Here is a 17,185-nt window from a genome sequence, read left to right as displayed (position 1 = left end):
GCCGCCGTACTTCCTGCTGGGTTAAGCAGGTGACATTTAATGGAGAATTTTTATCCCTGATCATGTTATCCGTCATGGGATTTTCTTGTGTAAATACTGTTGAAAAAAAGTCATTTAGCATATTGGCTTTTTCCTCATCCTCATCCACCATTTCACCCAGACTATTTTTAAGGGGACCAACACTATCATTTTTTAGCTTCTTACTATTTATGTAGTTAAAGAATATTTTGGGATTATTTTTACTTTCTCTGGCAATGAGTCTCTCTGTCTCAATCTTTGCTGTCTTGATTTGCTTTTTACAGAATTTATTTAATCTTCTGTATTTAGTTAATGCCTCATCACTACCTACTTGCTTTAATTCTCTAAATGCTTTATTTTTATCTCTTATTGCGCCCCTTACAGCTCTATTTAGCCATAGTGGTTTCCTCCTATTTCTCGCATGTTTATTCCCATACGGTATATATTGTGCACAGGTCCTATTCAGGATGCTAATAAACGTCTCCCATTTTCTTTGTGTATTTTTATGTCTCAGGATATCGTCCCAGTTAATTACACCAAGATCATCTCTCATCCGTTGGAAATTTGCCTTCCTGATGTTGCTGCCTGCTTATGATTGGTCAGTGTCATACAGGAGGCAGAAGAACACGCCCCCAGTGAGAACTAGCTGATAACTCATTAGGTGCCAAATACTTTGATACCCAATTTTTGTTTGATTTGTACATTGTAGCTCTGAGCTACATTCACATCTTGAAGACTTCAGAGCTAAAATCTTTCTTTTGATTGTCCTTTGCCTGCTAAGTTACGTTCCCGTTAGTAACATCAGACCATGCTGAAATGAAGTCTCCGTCCCATCCAAAGCACAGATGGACTCGCCGTAAATGTCACCTTTAAAGTGAGAGGACTTCTATAGGAAATGATAATGAACGTGCAGCGCCGCTGACCATCAATATCACATCCACAGTGCTCCTTATAGTAATGGACGTTCAGGAGGAAGAAGCGCGGTTACCCCTTATGTCCCCACAATAGGACGATTCTGGTTCCCAATGAATGGGCCTTATAGCGAGACCACTGACACGCGGACATATAGATGCCCATGACGTCCGCACCACAGAGCAGCTGGGGCAGAGCCGCATACACTGGCTCCTTTGTTCGTGCCCACGGCCGGCTCTCACTTCTGTGGGAGTAATTATTGTGGGATTCATTCCAGAAAATCACACACAATCCTGGCACCAGACCCCGAGCCCCTACAAGATCAGATTGCGGCAGCATCCGGTCCTGCAGGAACATGCCGCTGCCTGGATCTCACGTAGATCTGCAGACCTACCAGGACATGTAGCGACACATAGCAATGTCTATACTGGATCTGCACATCTACAGCAGATGCACAGGAACTAAAATGGATAGCCCTAAAGCTAGAATGAGTAAGTATTAACCCCAGAAAACCCATGCACATCAACTGATAGAGAAGTTCCTTAATAGGGTCCTTCCATCTCTCCTGCCAGGCTTGTCTTAGTACCTGTGTTCCCTATGAAATACCAATTCTGGAGCATGTTTTCTTACAATTATGCATTTTGACACTCCTCAGTTACTCCTCCTGGAAATGTACATTTTGCAATTGGAAATGGACTGGGAGTGCCCCGTAACACAGAGTCTCATGATTCATTTCCCCTGTGGTGGCCATACACTTGCTGCCTGGTTTCTCCACTTATATTACAGTCGATTGCTGAGGGGCCCTGCATCAGGTCACTAATTATCAGCAAATTGTGAAGGAATCTTCTGGACAAAGAGGAACTGTCTGAACTGGACAACACTTTTAAAAGACTTGTCCAGGGCTGAAATCAGTGGGGGTCTGACACCTGACAACTCCATGACAACTAGAAGTGTACATAGCTGAAAAACAATAGCGCCATGCACTATGTAGTGGCCGTCCTCTGGTACTGCGGCTCAGCCCTCATTCACATCAATGAGCAGCAGTACCCGAGAATGGCCACTATACAGTGTACGGCACTGTGCTGCTCCATACAAGGACCTGGTGCCATATCAGTGTGTGTGATGGGGGTCAGTCTAACACTGATTTAAAGGGGTTCTCTACTCAATTGTTAAATTTGCCAGAGGCCAAATGGTGGTAAAACAATAAAGAAGATATACTCACTCCGGGACTCATCGCCAGACCGGGATCAATGACCGCTAGTAACCTATCTGCTGTGGCCACTGATTGGCTGAGAGCGTGACCCTGCAACCAATCAGTGGCCACAGCAGTTAGGTCAATAAATTTGGGGACATCATCACTTCTAGTCTGGCGCCCCTGTGGCAAATGTAATAACTGAGTGTCAATTGGCAAACCCCATTAAGGATAGGTCTTCAATATCTGTAATTTTATCCTACACGAGTCAATTTTATTACCTAGTAGGGTCCATTAATATATTAACTGCATGCCATACCCATATAGAGATTACTACCACTGCACACACAGTCAGGTATACTGCCCCCGGCCCTGCAGTGCCCATATAGTCAGATATACTGCCCCCGGCCCTGCAGTGCCCATATAGTCAGATATACTGCCCCCAGCCCTGCAGTGCCCACATAGTCAGATATACTGCCCCCAGCCCCTGCAGTGCCCACATAGTCAGATATACTGCCCCCAGCCCTGCAGTGCCCATATAGTCAGATATACTGCCACCAGCCCTGCAGTGCCCACATAGTCAGATATACTGCCCCCCGCCCTGCAGTGCCCACATAGTCAGATATACTGCCCCCAGCCCCTGCAGTGACCACATAGTCAGATATACTGCCCCCAGCCCCTGCAGTGCCCACATAGTCAGATATACTGCCCCCAGCCCTGCAGTGCCCATATAGTCAGATATACTGCCCCCAGCCCTGCAGTGCCCACATAGTCAGATATACTGCCCCCAGCCCTGCAGTGCCCATATAGTCAGATATACTGCCACCAGCCCTGCAGTGCCCACATAGTCAGATATACTGCCCCCCGCCCTGCAGTGCCCACATAGTCAGATATACTGCCCCCAGCCCCTGCAGTGACCACATAGTCAGATATACTGCCCCCAGCCCTGCAGTGCCCACATAGTCAGATATACTGCCCCCAGCCCTGCAGTGCCCATATAGTCAGATATACTGCCCCCAGCCCTGCAGTGCCCACATAGTCAGATATACTGCCCCCAGCCCTGCAGTGCCCATATAGTCAGATATACTGCCCCCAGCCCTGCAGTGCCCACATAGTCAGATATACTGCCCCCAGCCCCTGCAGTGCCCATATAGTCAGATGTAGACTGTGTGCCCTCACGGGCAGGGTCCCCTCTCCTTATGTACTCGTGTGTCCCTTGTCTTACACATGTTTATTATACTTGACTATATTTCCCCTTTTCACATGTAAAGCGCCATGGAATAAATGGCGCTATATAAATGCATAATAATAATAATAAATATAGTGCCCCCAGCCCCCGTAGTGCCTATATAGTCAGATATACTGCCCCCAGCCCCCACAGTGCCCATATAGTCAGATATACTGCCCCCAGCCCCCACAGTGCCCATATAGTCAGATATACTGCCCCCAGCGCCCATAGTCAGATATACTGCCCCCAGTGCCCATATAGTCAGATATACTGCCCCCAGCCCCCACAGTGCCGATATAGTCAGATATAGTGCCCCCAGCGCCCATATAGTCAGATATAGTGCCCCCAGCCCCCCCGCAGTGCCCATATAGTCAGATATAGTGTCCCCAGCCCCCGCAGTGCCCATATAGTCAGATATAGTGTCCCCAGCCCCCGCAGTGCCGATATAGTCAGATATAGTGCCCCCAGCGCCCATATAGTCAGATATAGTGCCCCCAGCCCCCCCGCAGTGCCCATATAGTCAGATATAGTGTCCCCAGCCCCCGCAGTGCCCATATAGTCATATATAGTCCCCCCAGCCCCCCCGCAGTGCCCATATAGTAAGATACACTGCCCCCAGCCCCCGCAGTGCCCATATAGTCAGATAGTGCCCCCAGCCCCTGCAGTGACCACATAGTCAGATATACTGCCCCCAGCCCCCACAGTGCCCATATAGTCAGATATACTGCCCCCAGCCCTGCAGTGCCCACATAGTCAGATATACTGCCCCCAGCCCTGCAGTGCCCACATAGTCAGATATACTGCCCCCAGCCCTGCAGTGCCCACATAGTCAGATATACTGCCCCCAGCCCTGCAGTGCCCACATAGTCAGATATACTGCCCCCAGCCCCTGCAGTGCCCATATAGTCAGATATACTGCCCCCAGCCCCTGCAGTGCCCATATAGTCAGATGTAGACTGTGAGCCCTCGCGGGCAGGGTCCCCTCTCCTTATGTACTCGTGTGTCCCTTGTCTTACACATGTTTATTATACTTGACTATATTTCCCCTTTTCACATGTAAAGCGCCATGGAATAAATGGCGCTATATAAATGCATAATAATAATAATAAATATAGTGCCCCCAGCCCCCGTAGTGCCTATATAGTCAGATATACTGCCCCCAGCCCCCACAGTGCCCATATAGTCAGATATACTGTCCCCAGCCCCCACAGTGCCCATATAGTCAGATATACTGCCCCCAGCGCCCATAGTCAGATATACTGCCCCCAGTGCCCATATAGTCAGATATACTGCCCCCAGCCCCCACAGTGCCGATATAGTCAGATATAGTGCCCCCAGCGCCCATATAGTCAGATATAGTGCCCCCAGCCCCCCCGCAGTGCCCATATAGTCAGATATAGTGTCCCCAGCCCCCACAGTGCCCATATAGTCAGATATAGTGTCCCCAGCCCCCGCAGTGCCCATATAGTCATATATAGTGCCCCCAGCCCCTGCAGTGCCCATATAGTCAGATATAGTGCCCCCAGCCCCCCCGCAGCGCCCATATAGTCAGATATAGTGCCCCCAGCCCCCCCGCAGTGCCCATATAGTCAGATATTGTGTCCCCAGTCCCCGCAGTGCCCATATAGTCATATATAGTGCCCCCAGCCCCCCCGCAGTGCCCATATAGTAAGATACACTGCCCCCAGCCCCCGCAGTGCCCATATAGTCAGATAGTGCCCCCAGCCCCTGCAGTGCCCATATAGTCAGATATACTGACCCCAGCCCCCCGCAGTGCCCATATAGTCAGATATACTGCCCCCAGCCCCTGCAGTGCCCATATAGTCAGATATACTGCCCACAGCCCCTGCAGTGCCCATATAGTCAGATATACTGCCCACAGCCCCTGCAGTGCCCATATAGTCAGATATACTGACCCCAGCCCCCCGCAGTGCCCATATAGTCAGATATACTGACCCCAGCCCCCGCAGTGCCCATATAGTCAGATATATTGACCCCAGTTCCTGCAGTGCCCATATAGTCAGATATACTGACCCCAGTTCCTGCAGTGCCCATATAGTCAGATATACTGACCCCAGCCCCCGCAGTGCCCATATAGTCAGATATATTGACCCCAGTTCCTGCAGTGCCCATATAGTCAGATATACTGAACCCAGTTCCTGCAGTGCCCATATAGTCAGATATACTGACCCCAGTTCCTGCAGTGCCCATATAGTCAGATACACTGCCCCCAGCCCCCGCAGTGCCCATATAGTCAGATAGTGCCCCCAGCCCCTGCAGTGCCCATATAGTCAGATATACTGACCCCAGCCCCCCGCAGTGCCCATATAGTCAGATATACTGCCCCCAGCCCCTGCAGTGCCCATATAGTCAGATATACTGCCCCCAGCCCCTGCAGTGCCCATATAGTCAGATATACTGCCCACAGCCCCTGCAGTGCCCATATAGTCAGATATACTGCCCACAGCCCCTGCAGTGCCCATATAGTCAGATATACTGACCCCAGCCCCCCGCAGTGCCCATATAGTCAGATATACTGACCCCAGCCCCCGCAGTGCCCATATAGTCAGATATATTGACCCCAGTTCCTGCAGTGCCCATATAGTCAGATATACTGACCCCAGTTCCTGCAGTGCCCATATAGTCAGATATATTGACCCCAGTTCCTGCAGTGCCCATATAGTCAGATATACTGACCCCAGTTCCTGCAGTGCCCATATAGTCAGATATACTGACCCCAGCCCCCCGCAGTGCCCATATAGTCAGATATACTGACCCCAGCCCCCCGCAGTGCCCATATAGTCAGATATATTGACCCCAGCCCCCGCAGTGCCCATATAGTCAGATATACTGACCCCAGCCCCCGCAGTGCCCATATAGTCAGATATATTGACCCCAGTTCCTGCAGTGCCCATATAGTCAGATATACTGACCCCAGTTTCTGCAGTGCCCATATACTCCCACCAAGAACAACATCTGCAAGGAGTTTGTATGTTCTCCCCGTGTTTGCGTGAATTTCCTCCCACATTCCAAAGACATACTGATAGGGAATGTAGATTGTGAGCCCCATTGGGGACAGCGATGATAATGTGTGTAAAGCGCTGTGGAATTAATGGCGCTATATAAGTGAGTAAACTAAATGAAATAAATCTACTGCCCCCGCAGCGCCCACATGTGTAGTGGGATGGGTGCATCCTTAGGCTGCGTGCACATGCTGCGGATTCACCAGCGGATTTTTCCGTGTGGATCCGCAGGTAAATTGACCTGCGGTTTTACCTGTGGATTGGCCAGCGGTTTTCCCCTGCGGTTTGACACCTGGATAATGGAATAGGTGGCAAACCGCAGCAGAAGCCGCAGAAAGAATTGGCATGTCAATTCTTACTGCGGATATAAAACCGCAGCTTTTCTGTTTTTTCTCTGCTCTAAAAAAACAACAACAAATATATTATTGGTGCCACCATAATGGGGGATATAAAACACACAGCAGCTAATGTGGGGGAATAAAATAGTGCCTGATGCCCCCGGTGTCCGGGTGGTCCCAGAGGGTCCGCACTGTGGGGTGCTGCCGTGTCCGCCACTGTACATGGGGGCGGCACACATCCCATTCATACAGCGCAGCCATTGGGGACCCTAATCCCTGCCATGTCCACAGCACTGCAAGTCCCAGCAGCAGCCCTCCTTACCTAGCGCTGCCTGCGGCTGTGTGCTGTCCCGGGGCCGCCCGGTCTCCGGCGGGGGCGCTGTGCTCTGGGTAATAAATGGGGCGACTCCCCTGAGTGCGGCGCCCGGTAGTGTCGGTGAGAGGCTCCTTCCTCGCTCTACAGATGGAGCAGCCTCTCTCTCTGTGTTTACCGGAAATAATAAAAGCAGCCGAGAGAGAGGTCACATTACAGCGTGCGGCACTGAGCAGTAATGGCGGAGGCGGGCGCAGAGGTCACTGAGGGGAGCGGAGACCGTCCCCATGGCGGACACCGCCGCGCCTCTCCGTCCCCATGGCGGACACCGCCGCGCCTCTCCGTCCCCATGGCGGACACCGCCGCGCCTCTCCGTCCCCATGGCGGACACCGCCGCGCCTCTCCGTCCCCATGGCGGACACCGCCGTGCCTCTCCGTCCCCATGGCTTTGTGAGGGCTTGTGTGTGTTTTGCAGGACGAGTTGTACTTTTGAATGACACCATTCACTTTACCATAAAGGAAAAAAAGACTGAAGTGGGAAGAAATGAGGAAACAAGCCGCCATTCTGCGCGTTCTCTCCGGTTTTGTTTTCTCCGCGGTCTCCGTACGCTAGTAATGACCCAGCGCCTGTACGAGTGCGGCCGGACCGACCTGTAGCATAGTTTTATTATTATTTTAGTGGGGCCAAAAAACTAAGAACACGTGAAAAAAAAAAAAAAAAGACCCCGAACGTTTTGGTTTTCCGGCACTTTCCACAATGCGCCCCTTGGTGTTTCTGTGGCAGCGCCGGGTGCGGCCCGACGGGGGACATTGTGTGGTATCGAGGCCCGACGGGGGACATTGTGTGGTATCGAGGCCCGACGGGGGACATTGTGTGGTATCGAGGCCCGACGGGGGACATTGTGTGGTATCGAGGCCCGACGGGGGACATTGTGTGGTATCGAGGCCCGACGGGGGACATTGTGTGGTATCGAGGCCCGACGGGGGACATTGTGTGGTATCGAGGCCCGACGGGGGACATTGTGTGGTATCGAGGCCCGACGGGGGACATTGTGTGGTATCGAGGCCCGACGGGGGACATTGTGTGGTATCGAGGCCCGACGGGGGACATTGTGTGGTATCGAGGCCCGACGGGGGACATTGTGTAGTATCGAGCACCAGCGGGTTTTGGATTTTGCCTTTTTTCCCTCAGGGCCGTTACCGTGCAGCTTACATCGCTTTATATCCTCATAGGTTGGATTTTTATGGATGCAGCCATTTTTTATTTTATTTTTAAATGGAGAAAAATGAGGGGGAGATTAAGGCTGTGTGCACACGCTGCGGATTCATCCGCGCGGATTTTGTAAAATCCGCAGGTGAAACCGCAGGTCAAAAGACCTGCGGTTTTACCTGCGGATTGCTCTGCGGTTTTGCCCTGCGGTTTTTCATCTCCTCAATGGAGGAGATGGCAAACCGCAGGAGAATCCGCAGAAAGAATTGACAAGTCAATTCTTTCTGCGGATTGAAAACCGCAGATAATCCGCGCGGAAAATTCCGCACCGTCTGCATTGCGGTTTTTGATTCCCATAGGGAATCATGGTACTGTACACCGCAGTAAAATCCGCAGCGTGTGCACACAGCCTTAAGCTTTCGTCCTGACTGTATGTTGCAGCCCCCCAAGGGACACGAAGCTGCGATCGTTGGATCATTCGTACTGGATACGGCAATACTTCAGGACACTGCAAAAATCCAAAGACCTAGTGATGGGGAATCTAGAGCAGGGTTCCCCAACTCCAGGGCCCAGCAACAGGTCATGTGTTCAGGATTTCCTGAGTATTGCTCAGGTGATGATTGCGTCACCTGTACAATACAAGGGGAATCCTCAAAACATGACCTGTTGGGGAACCCTGACCTAGAGTGTGAGCCCCAACAGGGACAGCGATGATAATGTCTGTACAGCGCTGTGGAATTAATGGCGCTATATAAGCAAAGGGTAATAATAACAATCACGGCCTAGTGTGTGCCAACCTCAGATGCCAAATAACAGCTCATGTCAACCACAGATGCCCCATAACAGTGTGTGCCAGCCACAGATGCCCCATAACAGTTTGTGCCAGCCACAGATGCCCCATAAGTGTGTGCCAGCCACAGATGGCCCATAACAGTGTGTGCCAGACACAGATGGCCCATAACAGTTTGTGCCAGCCACAGATGCCCCATAACAGTGTGTCTGCCACAGATGCTCCATAACAGTGTGTGCCAGACACAGATGCCCCATAACAGGGTGTGCCAGACACATGCCCCATAACAGGGTGTGTCTGCCACAGATACCCCATAACAGTGTGCGCCAGCCACAGATGCCCCATAACAGTGTGCGCCAGCCACAGATGCCCCATAACAGTGTGTGCCAGCCACAGATGCCCCATAACAGTTTGTGTCTGCCACAGATGCCCAATAACAGTGTGTGCCAGCCACAGATGCCCCATAACAGTTTGTGCCAGCCACAGATGCCCCATAACAGTGTGTGTCTGCCACAGATGCTCCATAACAGTGTGTGCCAGACACAGATGCCCCATAACAGGGTGTGCCAGACACAGATGCCCCATAACAGTGTGTGTCTGCCACAGATGCCCCATAACAGTGTGTGTCTGCCACAGATGCCCAATAACAGTGTGTGCCAGCCACAGATGCCCCATAACAGTTTGTGTCTGCCACAGATGCCCCATAACAGTGTGTGCCAGCCACAGATGCCCCATAACAGTTTGTGCCAGCCACAGATGCCCCATAACTGTGTGTCTGCCACAGATGCTCCATAACAGTGTGTGCCAGACACAGATGCCCCATAACAGGGTGTGCCAGCCACAGATGCCCCATAACAGTTTGTGCCAGCCACAGATGCCCCATAACAGTGTGTGTCTGCCACAGATGCTCCATAACAGTGTGTGCCAGACACAGATGCCCCATAACAGGGTGTGCCAGACACAGATGCCCCATAACAGTTTGTGTCTGCCACAGATGCCCCATAACAGTGTGTGCCAGCCACAGATGCCCCATAACAGTTTGTGCCAGCCACAGATGCCCCATAACAGTGTGTGCCAGACACAGATGCCCCATAACAGGGTGTGCCAGACACAGATGCCCCATAACAGTGTGTGTCTGCCACAGATGCCCCATAACAGTGTGTGTCTGCCACAGATGCCCAATAACAGTGTGTGCCAGCCACAGATGCCCCATAACAGTTTGTGTCTGCCACAGATGCCCCATAACAGTGTGTGCCAGCCACAGATGCCCCATAACAGTGTGTGTCTGCCACAGATGCCCCATAACAGAGTGTGCCAGCCACAGATGCCCCATAACAGTTGTGTCTGCCACAGATGCCCCATAACAGTGTGTGCCAGACACAGATGCCCCATAACAGTGTGTGTCTGCCACAGATGCCCCATAACAGTGTGTGTCTGCCACAGATGCCCAATAACAGTGTGTGCCAGCCACAGATGCCCCATAACAGTTTGTGTCTGCCACAGATGCCCCATAACAGGGTGTGCCAGCCACAGATGCCCCATAACTGTGTGCCAGCCACAGATGCCCCATAACAGTTTGTGCCAGCCACAGATGCCCCATAACAGTGTGTGCCAGCCACAGATGCCCCATAACAGTGTGTGCCAGCCACAGATGGCCCATAACAGTTTGTGCCAGCCACAGATGCCCCATAACAGTGTGTGTCTGCCACAGATGCTCCATAACAGTGTGTGCCAGCCACAGATGCCCCATAACAGTGTGTGCCAGCCACAGATGGCCCATAACAGTTTGTGCCAGCCACAGATGCCCCATAACAGTGTGTGTCTGCCACAGATGCCCCATAACAGTGTGTGTCTGCCACAGATGCCCAATAACATTGTGTGCCAGCCACAGATGACCCATAACAGTTTGTGTCTGCCACAGATGCCCCATAACAGTGTGTGCCAGCCACAGATGCCCCATAACAGTTTGTGTCTGCCACAGATGCCTCATAACAGTGTGTGCCAGCCACAGATGCTCCATAACAGTGTGTGCCAGACACAGATGCTCCATAACAGAGTGTGCCAGCCACAGATGCCCCATAACAGTTTGTGCCAGCCACAGATGCCCCATAACAGTGTGTGTCTGCCACAGATGCCCCATAACAGGGTGTGCCAGACACAGATGCCCCATAACAGGGTGTGCCAGACACAGATGCCCCATAACAGGGTGTGCCAGACATAGATGCCCCATAACAGTTTGTGTCTGCCACAGATGCCCCATAACAGTGTGTGCCAGCCACAGATGCCCCATAACAGTTTGTGTCTGCCACAGATGCCCCATAACAGTGTGTGCCAGCCACAGATGCCCCATAACAGTGTGTGTCTGCCACAGATGCCCCATAACAGTGTGTGCCAGCCACAGATGCCCCATAACAGTTGTGTCTGCCACAGATGCCCCATAACAGTGTGTGCCAGACACAGATGCCCCATAACAGTGTGTGTGTGTGCCACAGATGCCCAATAACAGTGTGCCAGCCACAGATGCCCCATAACAGTTTGTGCCTGCCACAGATGCCCCATAACAGTGTGTGCCAGCCACAGATGCCCCATAACAGTTTGTGTCTGCCACAGATGCCCCATAACAGTTTGTGCCAGCCACAGATGCCCCATAACAGTGTGTGTCTGCCACTGATGCTCCATAACAGTGTGTGCCAGACACAGATGCCCCATAACAGGGTGTGCCAGACACCGATGCCCCATAACAGGGTGTGCCAGACACAGATGCCCCATAACAGTTTGTGTCTGCCACAGATGCCCCATAACAGTGTGTGCCAGCCACAGATGCCCCATAACAGTTTGCGTCTGCCACAGATGCCCCATAACAGTGTGTGTCTGCCACAGATGCCCAATAACAGTGTGTGCCAGCCACAGATGCCCCATAACAGTTTGTGTCTGCCACAGATGCCCCATAACAGGGTGTGCCAGCACCAGATGCCCCATAACAGTTTGTGCCAGCCACAGATGCCCCATAACAGTGTGTGCCAGCCACAGATGCCCCATAACAGTGTGTGCCAGCCACAGATGGCCCATAACAGTTTGTGCCAGCCACAGATGCCCCATAACAGTGTGTGTCTGCCACAGATGCTCCATAACAGTGTGTGCCAGACACAGATGCCCCATAACAGGGTGTGTCTGCCACAGATGCCCCATAACAGTGTGTGTCTGCCACAGATGCCCAATAACAGTGTGTACCAGCCACAGATGCCCCATAACAGTTTGTGTCTGCCACAGATGCCCCATAACAGTGTGTGCCAGCCACAGATGCCCCATAACAGTTTGTGTCTGCCACAGATGCCTCATAACAGTGTGTGCCAGCCACAGATGCTCCATAACAGTGTGTGCCAGCCACAGATGCCCCATAACAGTTTGTGCCAGCCACAGATGCCCCATAACAGTGTGTGTCTGCCACAGATGCCCCATAACAGGGTGTGCCAGACACAGATGCCCCATAACAGGGTGTGCCAGACACAGATGCCCCATAACAGTTTGTGTCTGCCACAGATGCCCCATAACAGTGTGTGCCAGCCATAGATGCCCCATAACAGTTTGTGTCTGCCATAGATGCCCCATAACAGTGTGTGCCAGCCACAGATGCCCCATAACAGTGTGTGTCTGCCACAGATGCCCCATAACAATGTGTGCCAGCCACAGATGCCCCATAACAGTTGTGTCTGCCACAGATGCCCCATAACAGTGTGTGCCAGACACAGATGCCCCATAACAGTGTGTGTCTGCCACAGATGCCCAATAACAGTGTGCCAGCCACAGATGCCCCATAACAGTTTGTGTCTGCCACAGATGCCCCATAACAGTGTGTGCCAGCCACAGATGCCCCATAACAGTTTGTGTCTGCCACAGATGCCCCATAACAGTGTGTGCCAGCCACAGATGCCCCATAACAGTTTGTGCCAGCCACAGATGCCCCATAACAGTGTGTCTGCCACTGATGCTCCATAACAGTGTGTGCCAGACACAGATGCCCCATAACAGGGTGTGCCAGACACCGATGCCCCATAACAGGGTGTGCCAGACACAGATGCCCCATAACAGTTTGTGTCTGCCACAGATGCCCCATAACAGTGTGTGCCAGCCACAGATGCCCCATAACAGTTTGCGTCTGCCACAGATGCCCAATAACAGTATGTGCCAGCCACAGATGCCCCATAACAGTTTGTGTCTGCCACAGATGCCCCATAACAGGGTGTGCCAGCCACAGATGCCCCATAACAGTGTGTGCCAGCCACAGATGCCCCATAACAGTTTGTGCCAGCCACAGATGCCCCATAACAGTGTGTGCCAGCCACAGATGCCCCATAACAGTGTGTGCCAGCCACAGATGGCCCATAACAGTTTGTGCCAGCCACAGATGCCCCATAACAGTGTGTGTCTGCCACAGATGCTCCATAACAGTGTGTGCCAGACACAGATGCCCCATAACAGGGTGTGTCTGCCACAGATGCCCCATAACAGTGTGTGTCTGCCACAGATGCCCAATAACAGTGTGTACCAGCCACAGATGCCCCATAACAGTTTGTGTCTGCCACAGATGCCCCATAACAGTGTGTGCCAGCCACAGATGCCCCATAACAGTTTGTGTCTGCCACAGATGCCTCATAACAGTGTGTGCCAGCCACAGATGCTCCATAACAGTGTGTGCCAGACACAGATGCTCCATAACAGTGTGCCAGCCACAGATGCCCCATAACAGTGTGTGTCTGCCACAGATGCTCCATAACAGTGTGTGTCTGCCACAGATGCTCCATAACAGTGTGTGTCTGCCACAGATGTCTCATAACAGTGTGTGTCTGCCACAGATGCTCCATAACAGTGTGTGCCTGCCACAGATGCCCCATAACAGTTTGTGCCAGCCACAGATGCCCCATAACAGTGTGTGTCTGCCATAGATGCTCCATAGCAGAGTGTGCCAGCCACAGATGCCCCATAACAGTTTGTGCCAGCCACAGATGCCCCATAACAGTGTGTGTCTGCCACAGATGCTCCATAACAGTGTATGCCAGACACAGATGCCCCATAACAGGGTGTGCCAGACACAGATGCCCCATAACAGGGTGTGCCAGACACAGATGCCCCATAACAGTTTGTGTCTGCCACAGATGCCCCATAACAGTGTGTGCCAGCCACAGATGCCCCATAACAGTTTGTGTCTGCCACAGATGCCCCATAACAGTGTGTGCCAGCCACAGATGCCCCATAACAGTGTGTGGCAGCCACAGATGCCCCATAACAGTATACTATCCTCAGTGGGGTCACCGTTTGATGATGCATTTTTGGAGTTTTGGTTGCTTACCCCATTGGCCCCTTATTTGCAGCTCTTTTTCATTGCACAGGTCTTCTTACCCTCCATCACTCAATTCATCCAGTTATGGCTGGCATCCTGCGGGATGAGAGGCGACTGAACCTGCGGTGCACGACAGCTGATCATTATTACGCATCAGTCCAGCTATTATCTCTGGGTGTTAAACATCCCAATGACCTAGATGTCAGTCCTGCATTTTCATCATTAGTGTTATTCAGAAAAGTCCAAGAAAAAAAATCTCATTATATGGAGCATTAGGAATCTGCAGGAACCGGCCCGGCGAGTTCATCAGGGTACTGTACTGATCCTACATCCCTGCCGTGTAATGCTGGGCATAGCGCCGTCATCAGGAGTCAGGCAGCAGTACTGTACATCTCATTAGCTCCTCAATGGGAACCAGGCAGGACTGCTCTCGAGAAAGGGGTACGTATGTAGTGTCTGGAAATCTGTGACATTCGGGTGTCCGCTCCGTCCAAAGCGCTGCCGGCGTTTATACGCGCGGTGATTCCGCATGTGTTCATTGAACCGTGCAGAATCACCGCATCCAATACATTGTATAAATAGACATTCTGCGGTGTATAAAGACGCACCGCATGTCTGGTTACGCAGGGAAGTCTGAGGCGTCCCTGCACACATAGTGGAGATGGGATTTCATGAAATCCCCTCCACTATGCTGTAATATCTGGCCTCTGCGGCTGTATGCAACGTCCAACCCGCAGCGTTTATTGACCGTGGAAACATACACAAACAATGAATAAATGATTGATCTGATCATAGATGATCAGAGTATTTATTAACCTCTTCCCGACATTTGACGTACTATCCCGTCCACGGTACCCGGGCCCCTATGACCGGGGACGGGATAATACGTAATAGCGATCAGAGGCGCCCCCCGTGGGGAGCGCCACTGATCGCGGTCGGGTGTCAGCTGATTATCACAACTGACACCCGGCACAATAACCCCTGGCACACTGCAATCAAACACGATTGCAGTGTACCGGGGGTTTAGGGAAGCATCGGCAGGGAGGGGACTCCCTCCGTGCTTCCCTGAGACCCCCACAGTAGCGCAGTGTGCAGCGCTGCTGCAGGAACCCCCTTCCCTGCAGGTCCCCGGATCCAATATGGCGGCGGGGGCCTGCAGGGAGCCGGCTTCCTCACTGCCTGCAAAGCCTTGTGAAGCGCCTGTGACAGATCAGCGATCTGTCACATTACAGTGATGTCCCCCCTGGGACAGTGTAATAAAGTTAAAAAAAAAAAAAGTGTAAAAATAATTTATAAAAAAATCGCTAAATAAATGTAAAAAATAAAAAAATTCCCTAATAAATTCATTTTTTGGAAATAAAAAAACCCAAAACAATAAAAGTACACATATTTAGTATCGCCGCGTCCGTAACAACCCGCCCTATAAAACTTTCCCATTAGTTAACCCCTTTAGCCAACCCCTTAAAAAATAAAAAACAAAACAAAAATTAATGCTTTATTATCATACCGCCGAACAAAAAGTGCAATAACGCGCAATCAAAAAGACGGATATAAATATCCATGGTACCGCTTAAAATGTCATACAGCGTCATCAGCAAAAAAATAAAAAAGTTATAGCTCGCAGAATAAAGCGATGCAAAAAAATTTTTTTTTATATAAAATTGTTTTCATTGCATAAAAGCGCCAAAACATAAAAAATACATAAATGAGGTATCGCTGTAATCATACTGACCCGAAGAATAAAACCGCCCTATCAATTTTACCGCACGCGGAACAGTGTAAACGCACCCCCCCAAAAGAAATTCATGAAACGCTGGTTTTTGTTCATTCTGCATCCCAAAAATCGGAATAAAAAGCGATCAAAAAAGTCACATGCCTGAAAATGGTACCAATAACAACGTCAACTCGTCCCGCAAAAAATAAGAACTCACATGACTCAGTGGGTCAAAATATGGAAAAATTATAGCTCTCAATATGTGGTGATGCAAAAACTATTTTTACAATAAAAAGCGTCTTTTAGCATGGAACAGCTTCCAAACATAAAAACCAGCCATAAATAGTAAATCAAACCCCCCGTTATCACCCCCTTAGTTAGGAAAAATAATAAAATTTAAAAAATGTATTTATTTCCATTTTCCCATTAGGGCTAGGGTTATAGCTAGGGGCTAGGGTTAGGGCTGAGATTAGGGTTAGGGGTGTGTTGGGGTTAGGGTTGGAGTTAGAATTGGGGGTTTACACTGTTTGGGCACATCAGGTGCTCTCCAAATGCAACATGGCATCTGATCTCAATTCCAGCCAATTCTGCGTTGAAAAAGTCAAATGGTGCTCCTTCCCTTCCAAGCTCTGCCATGCACCCAAACAGTGCTTTACCCCCATATATGGGGTATCAGCCTACTCAGGACAAATTGCAAAACAACTTTTGGGGTCCAATTTCTCCTGTTACTGTTACGGTATGCTGTCACAGGGGAGGAAATGTGACGACAACCCGGAAGTTGACCCTCTGAGTCACGGCCCCAGAGCCCCCGAGGGCGAGCGGACCAGGTATAGCCACCACCTATACAGGGAGTGTTAGGGGCAGGCCCACGGAGGATGGAACCGCGACATCTGGAGCCAAAGGGACGACTGGGGCAAACCACTGGAAATCAGGCACAGAGGAAACCGAGCCGCCAGGGCACAGAAGAAACACGGGGACCACGGAGCAAGGCAGGACACAGAACCAGGGCACAGAGGACGGCGGAGACTGGAGGCAAGAGAGGGAGCAGGGTACAGGTAAGGCAACGAATGGGAGGCTGAGGTGGACGACAGGGAATAGGAGGCACAGGC

The 17,185-nt window shown here is 51.2% G+C and overlaps 1 protein-coding gene across 4 annotated transcripts in view; it reads right to left on the bottom strand.

The window, feature by feature from the left end:
* The window catches only part of LOC141100311 (uncharacterized), a 99,821-nt gene that overhangs the window by 54,532 nt on the left and 28,104 nt on the right, over positions 1 to 17,185 (bottom strand). Inside the window, exon 1 of one of the 4 annotated variants that reach the window (XM_073588698.1) lies at positions 14,372 to 14,591. The exons of 2 other annotated variants lie outside the window; for them this stretch is intronic. The gene's annotated coding sequence lies outside the window, so the exon portion shown is untranslated. Of the gene's footprint in view, positions 1 to 7,033; positions 7,718 to 14,371; positions 14,592 to 17,185 lie in introns of those variants that run through there. One more of the 4 variants, XM_073588695.1, reaches the window with a different exon arrangement.

Source organism: Dendrobates tinctorius, unplaced genomic scaffold (assembly GCF_039654945.1).
Source record: "Dendrobates tinctorius isolate UK_male_01 unplaced genomic scaffold, ASM3965494v1 ptg000104l, whole genome shotgun sequence".
In the NCBI taxonomy this organism is placed as follows: domain Eukaryota; kingdom Metazoa; phylum Chordata; class Amphibia; order Anura; family Dendrobatidae; genus Dendrobates; species Dendrobates tinctorius.
The sequence above is the reverse complement of the archived record's forward strand: the minus strand, read 5'-3'. Positions and strand labels throughout refer to the sequence as shown.